Here is a 22,176-nt window from a genome sequence, read left to right as displayed (position 1 = left end):
AGAGGATAGGCCCGGGCTAAAGAGTCACCACATAACTGCCATAACATTACACAGACGGTAGTGATGGAGTGAAAGAGTTGTGTCTGTTGGGCCATCAATTTGAAGACATAACAAAAGAACTCAAATCAGTCAGAAGAGGGAGGGGGCAGAAGGTGGGAGTGGGAAAGATTGGGGGGGGGGAGTTAATGGTATGTATAAAAACAGAAGAGGTAAAAAGAAATGGAGGAAAATAGACTGGAGGGTGTAGAATCCAGATTTGCTCCAACTGTTAATACCGAATGAACAATAAATAAAGGTTTGTGGTTTAGAGATCAGTGGATGTTTAGGAAATTCTTCCATTATTGCTGTTGTTTTTATTTCAGTGTTTTGCTGTTTTAGCAATTCTTAGCTTAGCTGGGAGTTTATACAGTGCCAAAAGGTAAATACAGCCTGGTTGTTCTTTTGGCATCGCCACCAATCCTGTTAGAAGCCAAGAGGATTAAACTGTTTTAAGAGACTGAGAAATTGAGAGATTCAGAGAGAGAGAGAAAAAAGATGGAGGAAGTGTGTGTGTTTGTGTGTCTGTGTGTGTGTGTGTGTGTGTGTGTGAGAGAGAGAGAGAGAGAGAGAGAGAGAGAGAGAGAGAGAGAGAGAGATTTTCTCAAGTCTCATAAACAATGAAAACCTTCAGTTTTCTAATTTTGAGTACAAGTTGGGGTGCCAGACTCATTTTAGCCTTAAATGGAACAATCCTTTGGCATTAAGAGTGCCAGGAAGCCACGATCCAACCGTGCCAAACAGATAGGCTGATAATTGTCTTCCTGAAACTTGTTGTGGAGGACAGTTATTTTGCACTGTAGGCAATAATATTTTAGGCGTTGCTCTGTAATGTGTCTACGGTATAATTTTATACTCAAGTTATGCTGGCTGAACAAGGATAAGATTGCAACTAAGTTGTGCACACCAGTGTAACCCTGTTTCAGTGTGCAAAGTAATGCCATTATAAATTATCATCAACCTTTTGTCAGTGTAAGTCTTATATAGTCTTGTAACTGTTATGGTTTAAGATGGGAAGGGGAATGGTTGGGGAGAATCTCTTTAGTGGCTAGTAAGGTTGGCATCCTAACCTCTTCCAAGGCTAAGTCACACCTCTTGTGTGGCATAGAGTTATGACAGCAAAACAACTATCTACCCTAAGTAAAAAGACACTTTCATGAGTGTGAATTCTATTTCTGCTACCCGTTCCTTTTCCCTCTAGCATGGCTGTTGCCAGCTAGAACCTCAGAAGTCATGCTCTGCCTCGTTTCCAATTTCAGTGGTTTTTCATCATTGAGCTATTGGCTAGTTCCTGGAGTTGCTACGCCTGTGGTCTTGCTGTTGTATCTTCTATTCTTCCTTGTCCAAGAGACTCCCTCGCCTCCCTTTTGCAGAATGTGTGCCTTTCACACAGGCACCAATTCAGGCATGTTGTGTGTGTAGTATTAGGCAGATCCACTCCATAGATTTAAGGCATATTCAACACACATTTAAAGCACATGACTTCCCCCAAAGAAACTCGGGAACTCTAGTTTGTTAAGCATCTGTGAATTGTAGCTCTGCTAGGGAAACTATACTTCCCGGGATTCCTTGGGAGAAGTCATGTGCTTCAAATATGTATTGGATGCCCTTTAAATCTATATTGTGGATCTATGCATTGTCTCTGTGGATTTATTGATTCTTTAACGCATTGGTCCTTGAACCCTCCTCCTAGGGATCAGGGGTTTCGTCCCCCATGTTCTGTGTTGGGGCTTCATCCCAGTCTCTGGCTTATAGAGCCGACTAATAGTTGGAATAGCAGTCCTTCCTTCTCTGCTTTTCCTAACAAGAGTGACACTTGTTTTCAGACTGTTGTCTGGGCCAACAAAATGTCTGTGTTGGAAGTGGGGATGGGGGAGGAATCCAATTCAGTTTGCACTTAGAGCAAACCTACAAAATTTGCACTTTCCAAAACTATCTGCAAACTAAAACACAGCCATCCTTTGAAATTCTGGATTTTGCAATGCAGTTCTCCAGCCAAGTAATGTGTGCAAAAATGCATATACTAAAGTCTGCATACAATTCATATATTAGTGAAAGTAACATACAAAAATACATTATATATTAGGAGAAATTGCCCTTGCATAAATATGTAGATTAGGTGAATTAGGTGTGGCACAAGCAAATTCATGTTCTGAAAGTATGGCCCAGAGGAAAAATGTTGGAGAACCACTGATTTAAGTGATGTTGTGGTGTTGCTGCCATTGCCAGATGTCCATTGACATATTCCTTTTAAAGTTAATGTGAAGGTGTTTTATGAATGGTACTACTGTGATTGTTGAGCTGCTGGGGTCCTTGTATGCCAATTCCCCACAAAATTGTGCCCAAGGTGGCTCATAACATATCAAAAGAACAACAATAAATATAATAATTCAGCAAACATTTTTGGAACAATTACAGACAATGATAATGACAATAAGTAAAATTTTATCCATTTCTCTACTGCTGTTGTGCTTTTGATGTTGCTACTGTGAGAAAGCATAGGATACCAACTTGATACACCAGTGTAAGATTCAACATAGTGGTAGCCATCTTAACTGGATCATAGAATTGGCCTGCCTGTCCTCCTTCCCAACTCTCTGTGAGGTAGGGAATCTGCAAGCACATTGCTCCCACATGTTGCTGATATCATTAAATATTCCTGCTCTGGCTACAATGGCCCCTGATGAATTACTGCTCTTGGATACTTTTCCAGACTTCCCCCAGATGTATGTCTGTGCAGATGCACAAAGCAGGGTGATAATACTGTCCTGGCATTACACAAGGGTTTGTGTGTGTGTGTGTGTGTGTGGACAGGGCTCAATTAAATTGTGTGAAAATGACTCAAGTGTCCTAGGCTGGTCACAAAAGCACATAAATACAGCCAAGAAGACATAGTCTTTCAGCATTAGAATATATTAGCCAAGAAACTTGATTGTATAATTTATGTGAAGGACATTGATTGCATGAAAATTGTATACAATTCTTTTTGAGAAGTCATACTCAGAGAATGGTGTTTTTTCCACAAATGAATATCCTGGGTCCATAGGTGTTCAACATTTTTTTGGGATGAAGAAGTGGAGAAAGTCACTCAGATTTGCAGACAATACCAAACTAGAGAAGGTCGCAACCACTACTACAGAGGACAAAATAGAAAATCAGAATGAAAAAGTAAAGCACAGAGAGGATAATATTGAGATAAGCTGCTATACAAGATGAAGGTGATGTATTTCACATTGGCAAGAGAAATAGACAAGCTAATATGTAAAAAGTGTGGAACTGGTTTGGTTTTAGTTCCATTGAGAAGGACCTTGGGATCTAGTATTAATTTATTTGATTTTACAATTTTTTTTTCACTTTCTTTCCATGAAAGTGCTCATAGTGGTTTACTGCCAAAACAGTAAACGTCAGCAACAAGAACAAAGTTTTTTGGCAACAAGGAACCAGGGAAAGGATGAACAGGTGGTTGAACATCTCCAAGTATTCCAGCAGCATCTTCTGAGATACCAAACAACTGTGACAATTGGAAGCCAATGATACCTCTGGCCTTAGTTCTGCTTCTGCACTGCTGCCCAAGGTAGATCAGATGCAAGCAGTTTGGGAAGCTTTTGCAACCAGCCAGAACATGCATTTATTTTAGGGAATGGAAGCCTCATACCTGACTTTCAAAGAAGGCAGGCAGCACTTAGGGGTAATGTTATGGCCAGGCAAGGCAGCTGAGATGCATGCTGCTACAACTTCCCTGTTTGATGATGGTCCAATGTGGGGCAATGGACAGAGAGACTTGAGTTGAAGGGCTGGTTCACACAACCATGATCACTGAATGATGAGTGCAACATTGAGTAATGACGAGCATGTGTGAACAGACCATTCAATAAGCACAAACTGTAACACAAGCACAACAGAAGCATGTCTGAGAGCCAAAATCTTTTGTTATTTTCCCTGCACCCGGCTTTAATTCCCACTCTGCATGAACTATTCACACATGGTTAGGAGACCAGCTTGGTATCACATGTCTGCTGCCATGGGTTCTGTGATGGAAGAAAGGCAGCTAGGAAAGCAAGAAAATAATTAATAAATGAACCATCAAAAAGAAAACACCAATGAGCGAGTGCTAATACCTGCTCACATCACCTCAGACGCATTGCTGCTCAGTGGAATTTGCTCACGTTTCCAGCTGCCAGGCATTACGTGCCAGGCTGCCGCACATCAAGTGATATGTGCGCATGTATGAGCCACCCCTAAGAAGCGGTGAACTTTCAGAGTTTTGCCATCCCCATTCTGTTAACATGTCTTTGGCTGTGGCAGAAGCGACGTAGCAGTTAGGCAAACACTGGGGCCTTTCATGAAGGTGATCTCGGGCTTTTTAAAGTCAAATGTCCAGGGAGTCAATCTTCCTTAAGAACAAACAGCAAGACAAACACAACAGAAGCACGCCTGAAAGCCAGAATCTTTTTTCATTTTCCCTGCATCCCTGATCCCAACCTTAATCCCCGCTCTGAATCCTGTCAGCCCGACTGTTCTAGAACTGACATTGCTGCAGGCATCTTCTCCGCCGACTTCCCTCAGATCTGCCTCCTCCTGGGACTGCTAAAGAGGACTTGGAGATTTCTGTGTTACTGGATGATTCACTCAGTGCCCTCAAGCAAAGCACTGGGGTTCCCTTGGGGGTGAGCGAGGAAGGGAGGGGAACAGAGGCAGTGCAGTGCCATCCCATAGAAGGGAAGGCAGGTTATATGGCACAGAGGAGCTGCCTGACTTACAGCAATGAGTAATAGTAGGGGCTGGTGCAATTCTATTAACTGTAGCTGTGGGCTGATCCCACTGGTGCGGCTGCCCTTTTCTTCCTCTGAGGAAAGAGAGAGAGAGAGAGCGCACACATGAGAGAGGAGGATTGCTGTTCTGACCCATTTTGGAATAATAATTTGTAGGTGGAGCTCTCTTGACAGATCTCTTCTCAGTAGTGTTGTCAGGTGATCAAATTGATATTAATACTTTACCAGTGTCCATGAATTTTTTTAAACACACTTTCTGTGCTGACTCCCCACCCCCACCCCCACCCATTATGCCAGATTGCTTTTGCTTTCAAATAACATATGGTGGTTATCAGTGCTATTTTTCTAGAAAAAGAGGTAGCAGAACTCACCATGAACGCCTCCTTCATTCTCTTAAAATGGCAATGGTGCCCACCTGAGAGGTGCCGGAACTGAGTTCCTGCAAGTTCCAGCTGAAGAAAAAAGCCCTGTTTGTTATGATGGAAAATAATGATCAATACCTCAAAAATCAGCCTTATGGTTTGAATCCCCTTCACTTTCATTCATTTTTTTTAATAGGGAGAAAATAATTTCCCAACCTACTAACTGAATTGATGATGACCACTTGCCCTGTTAGAGCAGCTTTGTGCTTTATATGGTCCTGTGGGAATGCCAGCGCTTGATCATTGTTTCCCATGTTAAACTCATAAAAGGAAACACCCATGTGCGAAATATTTGAGGGCATGCAATAGACATGTGGCAGAGAGCAGAAGCTGGTTAGGGTTCTCTAAGGAGTTTCCACTGAGTGACTGAAGATGCCCATCTCTCTTCCTGTTTAAAAAGCGAGTGTGGAAATTTTGTCAAACTGTTTGTATTTTGTCCATTCTTCTCCATTGTTTAAAAGGAGGGCTGTAGTGCTTCCATGTTCCTCCATTTCTGGATTATAATTGGTGTAGTTGTCATATTCCACTCCCAACAGTCACCAGAGGATAACAACAACAACAACAACAACAACAACAATAATAGAAGAAGAAGAGGATGTAACTGGCATTCTCACTATGCCTAGGGTTTTTCTTTCTCGGTATGTACACCTGTGGTAGTAACATATGCTACAGTTAAAGCTGATAGAATAGTATTGATTCTGCTGGCTGCTGCTGTATTTGAGTCTTCCCTAGCCACTTCTATGCACTAGACAAGAGACCCTGGTTGCTCTTTTAATAGCTGTGCAGTGGCTTATAGCAGACCCTCCAAGTGTCCCTCCTTTCCAGGGACAGTCCCAGATTTACATAAGCCATCCCGGTTCTGATTTGATCCCGGAATGTCCCACTTTTCCTTAGGACATTCATTTTTTCATTGGAGAAATGATTTAGGGTATGGAACAGACGGTCCCCAGGGCTTTCCCCCAGCCCTCAGAACTCAGTTCTCAGTTATGCACCATTGTCATTCTAAGAGAACAAGGGAGGTGTTCAGAGTGAGTTCCGGCACCTCTTTTTCTAGAAAAATAGCACTGGACATCCCTATTGGATAAATGTTGGAGAGTATGGATAGGATGTCCCTATTTTCACTGGAGAAATGTTGGAGGGTATGTTATAGATCAGGGGTAGGCAACCTAAGGCCCGGGGGCCAGATGCGGTCCAATCGCCTTCTCAGTCCAGCCCACGGACGGTCCAGGAATCAGCATGTTTTTACATGAATAGAACATGTGTTTTTATTTAAAATGTATCTCTGGGTAATTTGTGGGACATAGGAATTTGTTCTTTCTCCCATCCCCAAATATAGTCCAGCTCACCACATGGTCTGAGGGATGGTGGACCGGCCCATGGCTGAAAAAGGTTGCTGACCCCTGTTAGAGATACAGAACATGAATCACCCATGAGGGCCAAACTGGGCATGATGTTAAGTGTGTCTTTGCATTTAACATGTAGGTTTTAAAAATGCAAATGAAATCTTCTTGTGGGGGAGGGTCTGTGAACTATTGGGAGTGGAGCTGGTTTAGAGAGGAAATTTAATCCTTCCCTCTCAGAATCAGTCTAGTAGAAGAAAACCCCTCTTCTGAAGCAATTATTTGCTTGGGGTAGTGGAAAGAGAATCTTTCATTCAGGGAATGTTTTCATAGATGTACACAATTGGTTGGGTGTGGGCAGCAATGGCATCATTGACAGTTGGTTTTGAGACCCAGGAGAAATATATTGGAGAGCTGAAAGCATGCTTGTTTGGAAACTGAAAGTCAAAAGCCTTTCTAATTACAAAAAAGTACCAGGCTCATAGGCTAAGCAGATTTTCTCAATAAAAGCCAGCCAAGCTGAACATGAAAACTCCCTGGTAAACATTCTAGCTAAGCCTTAAAACAAAATGAATATTTTTACACATTGTTTTCCAATTTCTTTGCACCCTTGTCCACTCAGTCTTCTGTTTTTGAACTAATTTCTGCTCTAAATCAGTTTTACTCTGAAAGGAATAGCACGGAAGTAAAGGTCATATGTAGTTGAACAGAACATAGATGAATGTACATTGACCAAACAGTGTGTGGTGGTAGGTGTGGAAAGCTGTACAGAGGCCAAAGAATTGGAGCTCTGTCTCTTTCATTTCACTGTGGGTGATGTTGTAGCGCCTTTTAATAATAAATAAATAGGAGAAGAGATATATGCATGGTGATTGCTGCTGTTGTTGTTTGTTAGTCAGGGGTAGTTAATATATGACCCATCGGTCATCGGTTGAATTATCTGCATGCCACTGTCCCTTAAGAACTGCACCATGCAATGCGGTGGTCGTCTAGCAGGCTGGCATGATGACTGCTCAGTTGTCTGCATGATTTCAAGAGTGGTGTTCAACACCGCCAGATTGTCATGCATCTAACTGTCCTTGAAATAAGGCACAATTTGTATCTCAGTTGCTTTTCTGGCTGCATCAGAAATGTGGGTAGTGCAGATGCAGCCTTATTTAGAACATGGCTAAGTGGTCATAAATGCTCATCTCACACAAGAATCTGAACAATGGTATTCTAGAAGACACAAAATGATACGTAAATATGCAGATCAGACAGCCATTCAGCTTGTGAATTATTCCCGTGATAGCCCTCTGTTCTTACGTTTTATCTACTGGCGACTATAATATAGGTATAGAAATATGTTGTATCATATACAGACATCTCCTCACTCTGTGCATGTGATGAACCAGACTGCATTCATCTTGTCTATGTGCCCTACCTGACCTGTTCCAGCCAAAGATTAAAGAAACAGGAAGAATGGAATGGGCAGTCAGAATTACCTGGCCCACGTAAGCATCTGCTACTTGGTTTAAAGCTACTGATAATCTTTAGACATGGACTCTGTTATTGTAAAGTCCTGTTAGGCATGGCAGGAAGGTGATTTATAGACTTGTTGCCTCTTCCAGGTGCTCCTGTATTTCTGTAACTAGGCATCTTCCTTACCTTGACTAAAATATGTGATAGTGACAGCATCTCTAGGTTTAGGCACTAGTTACCTTAAAATGAAGTCCTATATATACTTACCTGCATGTACCTGTGTAGGACTGCATTGGCAAGGCCTCCTGTTAGAACTCTTCTCAGAACTGGGTCTGTATGTGAATAGCATTTTGGTTAAACTAGACTAATCACTGGTTCTCTGTGACTGGGAACATTTTGGGTACACCTAAGTACTGTGGCACTTACTCCTTTTCCCCCAGATTCAGTGGCCTATTTCTTCTTCTTCCTCTGTGTGACAAGTTCTGGTAGGACCTGCAAACTCCATTACAGAAGCAAGTATGGGAAAACTCAAAGCAGTTAGCTGTTATGATGTTCAGCTCAGTAGTAGAGTGGTACTCATAGATCCCAGCATGCGGTGAGGATTTGCTCCCTGAGATATAGAACCTTGAAAGGTTTTCTGTGAAGCATGAGCGTGCAGAGAATACTTGCGACACATGCAATCAAAAAACCTCGCTGACAGTTGTTATCAGACATACTGTCTGTCCTGCTTTGCTCTGATTGTGATGGTTTTGTCTTGATCTAGTGACAAGTGTCCCCTGTGCTCCCCACACCACAGCCCACCAAAGCTTCTTTTTATTATCCTCTTAATACATATGCAGAACTCCTGTTGAAGGTAACAGGCACACCAGAACGCCCTTTGCTTCTGTGCTACTCACACACTTTGTTCAGAGGGCAAACATTGCCCTAATGTAATGTAATGTAATGTAATGTAATGTAGTGATGGTGTCATTCTTCTCAAGTCCAAGAAGTTGGTCCTTAAAAGGGTTTATTGGGCACATGTGATTAAGGCTCGGCTAGTTCAGTGCTTTGGCAATGGACTAGTGGAGCTTTTCGTTTTCCAAATCACTGGTTCAGATCCAGCCAGATAGCAGTTGGCATCAATCAATCCTCTAATTAAACATCCATCTTCATTGGGAACTATATATATCATCATGGGAGTATGAACATATCATCTTGTACACAAATGGAAGTACTTAAAATAGAGCTTCACTGAAGAATGAAATGACCACATCTTGAAATATATGGGCTGCTTTGCACAGGGTTATTTGTTTAGCATACATGTTTTAATGCCTTATTTTACATGGCAGTAGGATGGGTAACAGTAGGATGGCCAGGTAGGGAAGGCAGAAGTTGGACAATACAAAACTCCGCAGATAGCTCCAGTTCTTCTCTGGAGTGACAAGTAGGTATATGACCCATAAGACTGTAAAAACCAAAGGGATCTCTTATTATTAAAAAGCAAAATGTTTGAAAAATTGGGCTGCTGAAGGTGTGGGAGTGCAGAAGGCCAGAGAACTCCAACTCCTCCCTCGCTCCCTTGGTCTTTCTCTCTCTGAAAGCTCTTCCCCTCCCCTCCTAGTCTTCCCCTTACTACTTCCTAGAGCCAATTCTTTGGCCACAGTGGGGTTGTATTGCTTCTCCAGGCAAACACCAAGAGTTTGGATTTGATATCCTGCTTTATCGCTATCCGAAGGAGTCTCAAAGCGGCTAACAATCTCCTTTCCCTTCCTTCCCCACAACAAACACTCTGTGAGGTGAGTGAGGCTGGGAGACTTCAGAAAAGTGTGACTAGCCCAAGGTCACCCAGCAGCTGCATGTGGAGGAGCGGGGAAGCGAACCCGGTTCACCAGATTACGAGTCTACTGCTCTTAACCACTACACCACACTGGCTCTCAAAGTAGTGGGAGGCAGCATGTACTGGTGCTTTAGAGCCTTGGAACTAAGGGATGGGAAGGTGGTGCTTCTCCGTGACTCATGCAACACGGCTTCCCATGCTTTGCTACGTTGGGCTCTCAAACCACCCTTCTCAGAATGGTGGATTGAGAGCCCAACTTGGCAAAGTGCAGGGGCCATGTTGCTGTGTGAGTGGAGATCAAATGAGGCCATGTATGTATTTCTTCTATGTATCCTGCTCATAGCTGTTATTTGATGTGGAAGTGGGTAGACAAGGCAATGCAGCATAGTGATTAAGTGATTCAGGCTGCAGTCCTAACCATGCCTACAAGTCACATTGAATTCTCCTGAGTTCTATGCATTACACATATTAGTCCTCTGACCCACACATATCTGGTGAGCTGCAAAAACTGGGGATGCAAATGGAGGACCTTTACTCTTTGGACTGTATGATGATACAGGCAGGATTTTTCGTCTGTTGTACTGTGAAACTTCATTCTGGGTTGAACAAACTGATTCTCACAGAGTTGCACATACCAGACGTTATCTTAATTGGAGTGGATTTATTATCCCCTGCTTTAATTGACCAGAAATGAGTGATGGGGAATAAGAAAGACTTATCAACACAATCGTATATAGCCTAACACCATTTTGACCCTGTTTGACTTCCATGTTGAATATCTTCTGGACTGATCAAACACTTGATCTGCCTTTGGTTTCATATGGTACTGATATATTGTGGCTTTAAAATAAAGGCGATATATATCTTGAAATAGTGGGAGATTTATAACAGAAGAGAACTTGGTAGATGGGGAAACAATGTAATTGAAATGCTAGCTGTGCATGCATGTGTTTGTATGAGCCGAGTGAGTGAGGGGTGTGTGGCTTACGTGCTGTTCAGACACTCCTGCAATAACGTTCACAAAGTCTCCAGAGAGGTTTTTTTTTTCATAAATTTTAAAATTCGATCAACTCTGTGAGGGGGTGTGTTTGCTAAAGTTAATGGATGTAATTCAAACACAACACAGGCTCCTGAATTGTAGTTACACAGATTAGGTGTCATATCCAACACCAACTGCAAGACGTGATTATATATTAAGCAACTGAAACTGGACCCTTGCCTGAGGTGAACTGCGTATAGGTCAGCAGATCTGATGAAAGGATTCCTGGACACAGAGATACAGAAAGCTGTTTCAGGACAATTTTATCATGAAACAATGTGAAAACAGGCTGTTATGGGAAGCAGATATTCTGAGGGGACATCATTTCCCCATCTCCACTGCTATGAGATCAGGATTGCCAACTTTTGTTTCTGGTATGGTTCAGTTGCTTTTTACAGCTGCTTGATTAACAGGAAACATATACGTAATCTGCTGAACTTCAGTAGGGGCGGGGCTAGAATTGGGGCACAGGCCCGTGACACAAACTTGTCTCCAGACATAGTAAGACAGTGTGTGGCTGGGCTCTCACAAACACTGTGGTCACACCGTCACCATAGACCTTTAACAGTCAATGAGAAACATGGGGACTGTAGCTTTTAAGGGTGCTGAGAACTGTAGTTCTGTGAAGTCAGTGCCCTTGGCAAACTTCAGTACCCTGGACTCTCCATGATGACTGTTAGGTGGTATAATAGTGCTTTAAATGTGTGGTATGGATGTGACCTGTGCTTTGAGGGTCATCCGACCATCCCATGGGCAAAGTATTTTTTAAAGTTTTTGGTTTTTTAAGGAAGGGCAGATTATTTGTGGTTTAGTGCAAAAGCCCCAATGGATGTTGCACCCCTGACAGCTAGCTGTTCAAAGCATAGGAGCAAAGCAGTTTCCCAACTGGTATTAATTTGAAATAGCTCAATGGAGCTGGACTGCTTAAAAACAGGTATCTGTTGCTGGCAGAGGAACCCTGCTATTTGCCGTTAGGATTGTCAGCAGTTTTATTGACAGGGAGCCTATGCTTCTAAAACATGTGCTACAGGAAGAAATTCAACAGGTACAGCCTTCCATCCTCACTACTTCTCTTATACTTGGGAAAGCAACATCTGTTGAATTTCTTCCTGTAATGCAGCTGTTAGAAACACCAAGCACCGTCAGGGGCAGGGGGAGTAAGCAATTCTATCTGTATAATATGCCCATCACATATGGGCTTGGGATACTTTGTTTTTCAGCCACATCACTAGAGAGAACTCTCAGAATAATTTTTTAAAAAGAAGATGTTTACTGAAAGATTGTTGTCACGGGGACAAGTAAACTCCTGAAGCAGACAGAAGCCTGAGCTTAAGGAAATCCAAACCTAGAAAACGTTTGCCACTGAACCAAAAAATGAAAAGGGGGGAGAGAGAAAAAGTAGCCACAGAATGGGAAAAAACCAACTGTTTCCTGAAAAAAAGAATTTAAAAAAATGCCGACGTATTGAGCTGTGACATATGGTTACACAAGTAGAAACCACAGAGGGGAAAATCATGTTTTCTCTTTCATTATTTATCACTCTCTAACCATCTCCAGCTGGGTGAGTAAACAGCCTCATTGGTCTGTAATGAGAACAGCCTGCTGCCACTGTGCTCCCAGCTGCTGGATTCCTATGGTGTGAGGAGGAGTTTTGTATGAGTGTGTGCGCATACGTGCAACTGACCTTGCCTAGCCACTGTCTTGGAAAGGAAAACAGGGGACCACATGGGCAAATTTCCATCCAATTTTTACTCCAGAACATGACTGTCAAGGCCTGTTGCTTCCCTTCCTTGTTTATCCTGTTGTCCTGGTGCATTTAGGGTTTGGTCAAGATTATATATCCAAGAGGCCCACCCTCACGGTATAAAAGCTTGCTGAAATATGTATGTATTTATTTCACAATCCTTCCATGACACATAAGGAGAGGCTCTCTCTCTCTCTCTCACCCCCCCCCACCCCGATGGATGTATCATGTGGGCCTACAGGAAGCCTGCAGCCCATCAGGAACATCTTATGCTGTTCTTAAATCCCAGGCAACGTCTCTCTTAAGCAGTGGTCTATGCTTTCCCGTGCAGACACACAATCTTACGCTGACTTTCTTCTGGTTCCAATCTGGACATGGAGACGGGTGCATGTCAATCCGGATGCCTGCTTCATGGTCGTGCACTGGAATGCGCCTGCCGCGGTGTTCTCTGATGGAGTGCAAACTGGCTACAGGCTTTGAGTTAAATTAACCACGCGACTCCCTGTTATTGTTCAGGGGGAATTATGTGCCCAATTTCCCCCCACTGCCGCGTTGCAAATTGAGTCCTAAGTGTCCCGTGAAATGGCTGCATAATTTGTGCATTTAGGAACTGGTGGCACAAATGTGTTCAGAGCTGGAAGGCGACTGAGATCCAGATGGTTTTTCTTCTCTCCCCCCGCCCTTTCTTTTCTTGTCTCATTCATTTAAATATGTCTCTCCCTTTCATAAACTCGCCATTATTATAGTCAATTTGGAGATGGGGAGAAACTCAATGCAAATACCCCTAATACTATCTCAGGCTCTCACAGGGCTTTAAATTCATCGCCATCCCCTCGTGTGGGGGTGGGGAATGATTCAAATCTCCTTTACTAAGGAAAGGAGAAATACAGTAACTAAGTTCCGTTTACTCAAATGTCTCCATGCGCCCCATTTCTCACATCCTAAAACTGCAATACTATACCCACTTACCTGGGATTAAGCCTCATTGAATTCAGTGAGACAGCTCAGTAGACATATATCAGATGGCACTGTCAGTCTCAACAACTCTGTTGCACTGTGGGCCACCTTTTTTTGTTTTCTTTTTTTGGCCTTTAAATATATATAACAGTGAATTGCAATTTGAATGTAGCTCCACTGTACCACAAACCTTGTAAACTTCTTGGGGTGATGTGCTTGTGAAGAGCAGAGGAACAGATGTCTGAAGTCCCCAGTGGAAACTGGCAGTGCAATCCTCTATCTATCTATCTATCTATCTATCTATCTATCTATCATCTCCTTGGAAGTAAATCCTATTGAGTTCAGTGGAGCATATTCTCAGGGTTGTGAGTATAGGATTTCAGCCTAAGACTCCGTGGGAGTGCCTGAAAACATGTGAATGATTCAGTGTGGCTGGGAGGACACCACAAAATAGGGTTGTCAACTGACCAGAAAAAAATGGTCCTTTATCTGTAGCTTGATCTGCAGAAATTCATATAAAGAGAAGCTGTTTGTGGCAGGTTGATATGTATTATGGTCTTCTAAAGTCTATAGGACAGGCTACTGTTCAGTTCAGAGGCATGGAAGCTAATAAATAGTTGGTAATGAAGGCAGTGAGAGATTTTACTTTCTTGGGCTCCATGATCACTGCAGATGGTGACAGCAGCCACGAAATTAAAAGACACATGGTTCTTGGGAGAAAAGCAATGACAAACCTAGACAGCATCTTAAAAAGCAGAAACATCACCTTGCCAAAGGTCCGTATAGTAAAAGCTATGGTTTTCCCAGTAGTGATGTACGGAAGTGAGAGCTGGACCATAAAGAAGGCTGATCGCCGAAGAATATATGCTTTTGAATTATGGTGCTGGAGGAGACTCTTGAGAGTCCCATGGACTGCAAGAAGATAAAACCTATCCATTCTTAAGGAAATCAGCCCTAAGTGCTCACTGGAAGGACAGATCGTGAAGCTGAGACTCCAATACTTTGGCCACCTCATGAGAAGAGAAGACTCCCTGGAAAAGACCCTGATGTTGGGAAAGATGGAGGGCACAAGGAGAAGGGGATGACAGATGACGAGATGGTTGGACAGTGTTCTCGAAGCTACCAGCATGAGTTTGACCAAACTGCGGGTGGCAGTGGAAGACAGGAGTGCCGGGCATGCTCTGGTCCATGGGGTCACGAAGAGTCGGACACGACTAAATGACTAAACCACAACAACAATCTTACTCCGAAGACATAATCCATTGGTTCTCAAACGTTTTTTCTGGACCACACTTTCAGAACAAAAATTTGCTCACACACACTTATTGGTAAGAAATACACTGGAAAACAAAAAGAAACAACTCCTAGCAGTGCTTGATTTCTAACATAGAACACAACTACGTTATAATATGATCATGGGACATCCAGAAAGTTTAAAACAATACAGCATGAATCACCCCCAAAATATAATTATCGATGAGTCTCTTACATATGTAACTTAAGGATGTACACAAACTCAGTGAGAGGCATGAGCTTGCTTTTGCTGGGTAATCCCATTTATAATAGGTCTAAGTTCAGACAAACAAACTCCCCTCTCCTCATCAACACAATTACCGTATTTTTCGCCCTATAGGACGCACTTTCCCCCCTCCAAAAATGAAGGGGAAATCTGTGTGTGTCCTATGGGGCGAATGCAGGCTTTCGCTGAAGCGTGGAGAGCGAGAGGGGTTGGTGCGCACCGACCCCTCTCACTCTCCAGGCTTCAGGAAGCTATCAGCAAGCCTGGGGAGCCCGCGGGAGTTCCCGGAGGGCTCCCTAGGCTGCGGATAGCAGCCTGCTGCCCGGAGCATGGGGCACGCCGAAGCAGAGTGCCCCGCGCTTCAGGCAGATATCCGCAGCCTGCTTGCCCGGATCGCGGGGCGCGCTTCGGGCAGACATCCGCAGCCTAGGGAGCTCTGCGGGAGTTCCCGCAGGGCTCCCTAGGCTGCGGATAGCAGCCTGCTGCACGGAGCGCGCTGAAGCAGAGCGCCCCACGCTTCGGGCAGATATCCGTGGCTGGGGGGGGGGGGATAAAACTTTCCCCCTTTATTTCCCCCCCAAAAAACTAGGTGCGTCCTATGGGCCGGTGCGTCCAATAGGGCAAAAAATACGATAAGCCTTTCTCTTGTCTGATCTTTCATATTTGTCAGAGTTTAAAATCCCTGTAGAAGAATAGCTAATGCTATTATCCAGTGCGGTTCGAACAGCAATTCTGCATCACAACTAGGATTGACCTCAATATCTCCTGATGCTCTTGCTCTCGTTTTGAAAATATATCTATCCATGTTCTGCAAATAAATAAATAAATTGATACTATACTATACTGAAATGTTTCCTTGTTTCTTTGCTTGCCCTTGGATTCCCCCCCAATTGCCACCCTCTCCTGCCACACCAGTGTGGTCTGCCACATACCATTTGAGAACCACTTACATAATCCATTGTAAATGCCTTCTAAGCAAGCCCTCTTGAAATGCATGGAAAATTTACAAAATAATAATAATAATAATAATAATTTATTATTTATACCCCGCCCATCTGGCTGGGTTTCCCTAGCCACTCTGGGCGGCTTCCAAAAGAATATTAAAATACTGTGATACATCAAACATTAAAAGCTTCCCTAAACAGGGCTGCCTTCAGATGTCTTCTAAAAGTCTGGTAGTTGTTGTTCTGTTTGACATCTGGTGGGAGGGCGTTCCACAGGGAGGGCGCCACTACCGAGAAGGCCCTCTGCCTGGTTCCCTGTAACTTGGCTTCTCGCAGTGAGGGAACCGCCAGAAGGCTCTCGGTGCTGGACCTCAGTGTCCGGGTAGAGCGATGGGGGTGGAGACGCTCCTTCAGGTATACTGGACCGAGGCCGTTTAGGGCTTTAAAGGTCAGCACCAACACTTTGAATTGTGCTCGGAAACGTACTGGGAGCCAATGTAGGTCTTTCAAGACCGGTGTTATATGGTCTCGGCGGCTGCTCCCAGTCACCAGTCTGGCCGCTGCATTCTGGATTAGTTGTAGTTTCCGGGTCACCTTCAAAGGTAGCCCCACGTAGAGCGCATTGCAGTAGTCCAAGCGGGAGATAACCAGAGCATGCACCACTCTGGCAAGGCAGTCCGCGGGCAGGTAGGGTCTCAGCCTACGTACCAGATGGAGCTGGTACACAGCTGCCCTGGACACGGATTTAACCTGTGCCTCCATGGACAGCTGTGAGTCCAAAATGACTCCCAGGCTGCGCACCTGGTCCTTCAGGGGCACAGTTACCCCATTCAGGACCAGGGAATCCTCCACACCTGCCCGCCTCCTGTCCCCCAGAAACAGTACTTCTGTCTTGTCAGGATTCAATCTCAATCTGTTTGCCGCCATCCACCCTCCAACCGCCTCCAGACACTCACACAGGATCGTCACCGCCTTCACTGGTTCTGATTTGAAAGAGAGGTAGAGCTGGGTATCATCCGCATACTGATGAACACCCAGCCCAAACCTCCTGATGATCTCTCCCAGCGGCTGCATATAGATGTTAAAAAGCATGGGGGAGAGGACCGAACCCTGAGGCACCCCACAAGTGAGAGCCCAGGGGTCTGAACACTCATCCCCCACCACAACTTTCTGAACACGGCCCAGGAGGAAGGAGCGGAACCACTGTATGACAGTACCCCCAGCTCCCAGCCCCTCAAGACGGTCCAGAAGGATGTTATGGTCGATGGTATCAAACGCCGCTGAGAGATCCAGCAGAACTAGGAAACAGCTCTCACCTTTGTCCCTAGCCCGCCGGAGATCATCAACCAGTGCGACCAAGGCAGTTTCAGTCCCGTGATGAGGCCTGAATCCCGACTGGAAGGGATCCAAATGGTCCGCTTCTTCCAGGCGTGCCTGGAGTTGTTCAGCCACCACTCGCTCAATCACCTTGCCCAAGAATGGAAGATTTGAGACTGGGCGATAGTTGGCCATCGTGGCCGCATCTAAAGATGGTTTTTTAAGAAGCGGTTTAATAACCGCCTCTTTCAGCGGGTCTGGGAAGACTCCCTCATGGAGGGAAGCATTCACCACCCCACGAAGCCCATCGCCCAGCCATTCCCAGCTAGCTTTTATAAGCCAGGATGGGCAAGGATCAAGGAGACAGGTGGTTGGTTTCACTCGTCCAAGCAGCCTGTCCACATCCTCGGAGGTAACAGATTGGAATTGATCCCACACAATTTGACTAGACAGGACTCTAGCACTCTCCCGCCCCGGCCCTGCTCCCATGGTGGCATCGACCTCTTCCCGAATCTGAGCGACTTTATCTGCAAAAAACTTTGCAAAATCATTGCAGGAGATCATGTGGCCCGTACTGGGCCCCGATGTAGCAGGTGGTTCCGCTAGATTGCGGACCACCTGAAAAAGTCTCCTGCTGCTGTTTTCTGCAGATGCAATAGAGGCGGTGAAGAAAGTCTTCTTCGCCGTCGCTACTGCCACTTGGTAGGCTCGACATTGAGCTCTAACCTGTGTCCGGTCAGCTTCAGAATGGGTCCTCCGCCACCGGCGCTCTAGCCGTCTCAACGATTGTTTCATTGCCCTCAGATCCGTGGAAAACCACGGGGCTGTCCGGGCTCCATGCAATCGGAGAGGGCGCTTCAGAGCCAAACAGTCAATAGCCCTGGTTAACTCCACATTCCAGCGGGCCACCAGGGAATCAGCTGAAAGGCCATCAACATGGGATAAAACATCCCCTACCACCCTCTGGAAACCATTTGGATCCATTAAGTGGCGGGGGCGGACCATCTGAATCGGTCCCACCTCCCTGCAGAGGGGAAGGGTCGCGGAGAAGTCAAGTTGCACCAGGAAGTGGTCTGACCATGGCACTTCTTTTGTTTCACTTTTACTTAGTGTCAGATCACCATCATCCATTGAGGTAAACACCAGGTCCAAGGCATGTCCGCGGCTATGGGTTGGGCCAAACTTATTCAGGGACAGCCCCATGGAGGCCATGCTTTCCACGAAGTCCCGAGCGGCCCCTTGTAAGGTTGTGTCGGCATGGATATTAAAATCCCCTAGGACAACCAAACTAGGTGTCTCCAGGAGGACATCCGCCACGACCTGAAGCAGCTCGGGCAGGGAATCCTTGGTGCAGCGGGGAGGTCGGTACACCAGAAGGAATCCTGTACTGCCCCTATTGCCCATCGTACTCTTGCAGCACTCCCAGTGATTTCAACTGGGCTTGCCTAGGAGATCCTGCTGAATGGACTGTATATCTAAACTCTCTGTGCAGATTTCCATTTCCCAGATTTTCTATCATACATATAGGAGAAGTAAACCTTTCATTTTAGCAGGTCACAATTTCCCTAAAAATATGATAATACCACAGACACGCTTTTATTTTGTTGCAAAAACTCAAGGCTGCACCTGTGGGCTGGGGAAGATATAAAGCAATAGGAGCCAATCGCTTTGAGTGAAATGTGGACCTCTTTCCGACACCTGTATTACCAACTGCAAGTTATGTAAATGACATTAAATTTGTTTACAAATACATTTCAAAACAAAACAAAATGTAAAAAGGACCTTTAAAAATTGCTTATTAACCCATTTCAATCAAAAAGAGCAACACTGCCATTTAAAGTGGGCTATTTATTCAGCACGAGTACCTTTTGTGGGAAAGTTGCAAACAAAATTTACAGTTGATCTGAGAAACAATTTTTTGCAGGTGTGTATTGAAATCTTCCAGTGCAATACCATAAATAGTACTGTACAAAGAAACAGGAAAATGAGCCAGATGTATTTGCCTGACCCTCTCTAAGAAACAATTGGCTTAGTAACACTTGAGCTCACATTATAAGCTTTCTGCCTTTTCACGGAGAAACACTTAAAAAAAGGTTACTGGTGGAAATCAACAGGTGAACTGTTTCCACCAGTGCCTGCCTCTCTATGCCAGGGAAATTGACACCTGTTGATTTTTACCTATTATGCAGCTCACATTCTGTGCCCATGTAGAAAGTTAAAATAAATCCACACCTTGTGGGCAAGGTGGTCCCAATTATGAGACAGCAAAGCCATGACATGGGAACAATATAAAGACTGCATATATTTCTATTTATATAATAATATATTTATATAATGTTACATGCCTCCCCTATCTCTGAGCAGCACCAGTTTCCAGAGGTCCAGTAGCTTACGCAGAGTCTGTGTTTCCTTTGGAAACAAGGCACAATGGAGACTATGTTGTCTTCAGGATATATGGTTAATTTACAACCTGAGCCTATGGCAGGGGTGTTCAAAGCATTACACTCCAAGGGGATCCTGTTTCTCCCATTCCTGCAGCTTCAAACGGTCAGTCAACATTGTGCTCTGACTCCATCCCTCAGCTTGCCGTGTTTAACAGACTGCAACTATTTTTCCTCCAGCCCACACCATCCCCAACTGCAATCCTAAAACTTTCTCCCCCCAAAAAACTGGCATTGTCTTATGCTTACTTCCCAGAGCATAGAATGGGACTTCACCCATTTGCTGGCTGGCATGTAGTCTTAGTTTAGCTGATGGCATATCCCTGTTAATGACTTAGCGGCTACTATCAGGCTGGCCTGTGTTTTGACACTGCTAAATTCACCGCCTGGCAGCCCATCTTAATATTCCAAGCACTGATTAAACTTCAACACCTAATAGGCCCAGGAATTTAGGGGAGTTGAGGCACCCAGAAACCCATAGCAATAAAATAATAATGATTTCAGGGAACTTTGCAATATGATTGTAATTCCAAAACAAGAATAAAAAGTGTCAGGTGCTGGTTGCTCGTGAGTAACCAGGCAGGACTCCGACCTGTCTTTTACAGGTTTTATTGGTGCAAACTAGATTCAGTGCAGAAACCCAAAGTTCATGTCTGTCTCAGTCAGTTGCAGATTCCGGGAATGCCCCTTTCCGGTTTCTCCCCAGTAAGAACTTGGACACTCCAAAACTCCGCCTCCCCTCCTTACGTTTCAACCCTCTGTGCAAGCAGGGCGACGGAAGTGACATGTTTGCCTCCTGGCCGGCTGGGCTAGCTGAGGCACTTTGGCTCTCAAAAGCATCTTCAAGCCTTCCCTTCACTCGGCTATCCCCCACCCCTCCGCTCCACTGGAGGTGTGGCTTTCTCCACTGCCGAATGAGGAGCTGCTTCTCAGAAGCTTCGGAGGCTCTTGATATTCCCCTGCCTCCCTCCCCCATTCCGATGACAGTCCCCTGACAATAAGATATTAAAAATCAATAAAACAGAAGAGTAGAAAAACAGAAACTACCAGCAAATACAAAATCATCAATCACCTGGTAGAATGAAAACCTCTCAATCAGGTAAGCTTCTTCATGGAGGATGTTCAAAGGTGAAAAGGCCCTCCTCTTCCACCTTATCTCTTATGGCAGGAGAACTCTGATGGCAGGTTAGTTCAGTCTATCTTGTACTAGTTATTGAGTCAGCACCATCCCTGTTCTACGACACCCTTGTGACATATATGGATTCCAATCATTTTCTTTAAAGGTGAAAAGTTGATCGTAAGAGCATAAGGGCCCTGTTGGATCAGGCAAATGGCCCATCTAGTCCAGCATCCTGTTCTTACAATGGCCAACCAGATGCCTATGGGAAGCATGCAAGCAGAACCTGAGCGCAACAACACTCTCTCCACTTGTGATTCCCAGCAGGCATGCTGCCTCCAACAGTATTGGTAGAACATAACTATCATGACTAGTAGCTACTGATAGACTTATCCTTCATGAATTTGTCTAATCCTTCTTTAAAGCCATCCAAGTTGGTGGACATCGCTACATCTTGTGGGCGCTCATTCCATTAAGTATGTATTGTGTGTGAAAAAGCACTTGATTTGGTCTGCCTTGAATCTGCCAACAGTTTAGCTTCCTTGGATTGCTTAATATGAGAGAGGAAGATGATGCACATGAAAATGATTGCCCAAGGATCATGATTCAATTGCGGTGTTTTGAGAAGAACAAAAGAGTAGTGCCAACAAAATTGTAGAAAGAAGCAATGAAAATGAATTAATATGCTGGAAGATCAGGGAGATGGAATTAAAAATAAACACCCATGTTCAGAAGAACCCTCGGCAAAACAATGATGGCTTTGAATGAACAAGAGGCATGGAAATGAACAGAAACTTAGGAAGCGCCCTTATATTTAGTCCAAACCCATCTAACATGGAATGTGAGTGTCTCTTTTCAGACAGGCATCTTTTCCAGTGTTTCCTGGCTGGAGCCAGGCATTGAACCTGGGACTTCCTATATACAAAGCAGGAGCTACAGGTGCTGGCCCTGTCAAGACACCCCCCTTTTCCAGGGATTTTTCTGCACTTGCATGCTTCTGCAAAATCCGGGAGCATAAGAAGCTAATCTGTGGATATGTACTAGCCCTGAGAAACCACTTTTCTCCCCATAGATGTATAGGAGGGTTTGAAAGCTAGTGTGGGATGTAATAGTTTGTTGCTTAACAAGATAAGCAGTGGTTCCAATAAAACAATTCCCTTTGCAGAACAGATTTAATGAGCTGTCCGTTGATTATTCTTGCTTTTCATCCGAGTGCTTGCATTTTTTGGGAACGGATGCTGATCTGTGTAA

General features: G+C 44.5%; 1 long non-coding RNA gene across 1 annotated transcript; it reads right to left on the bottom strand.

Annotated features, from left to right (window-relative positions):
• Positions 1 to 12,841: 12,841 nt before the first annotated feature.
• Positions 12,842 to 21,004, bottom strand: LOC310679447. Its single transcript, XR_014512270.1, has 3 exons — positions 20,881 to 21,004; positions 13,600 to 13,719; positions 12,842 to 13,078 (listed from the first exon to the last, which is right to left on the bottom strand). It is a non-coding gene; the product is annotated as an uncharacterized lncRNA (long non-coding RNA).
• Between the last annotated feature and the right edge of the window lie 1,172 nt (positions 21,005 to 22,176).

The sequence above is a fragment of the Podarcis tiliguerta genome (assembly GCF_965153285.1).
Source record: "Podarcis tiliguerta genome assembly, chromosome: 6".
Lineage (NCBI taxonomy): Eukaryota > Metazoa > Chordata > Lepidosauria > Squamata > Lacertidae > Podarcis > Podarcis tiliguerta.
The sequence above is the reverse complement of the archived record's forward strand: the minus strand, read 5'-3'. Positions and strand labels throughout refer to the sequence as shown.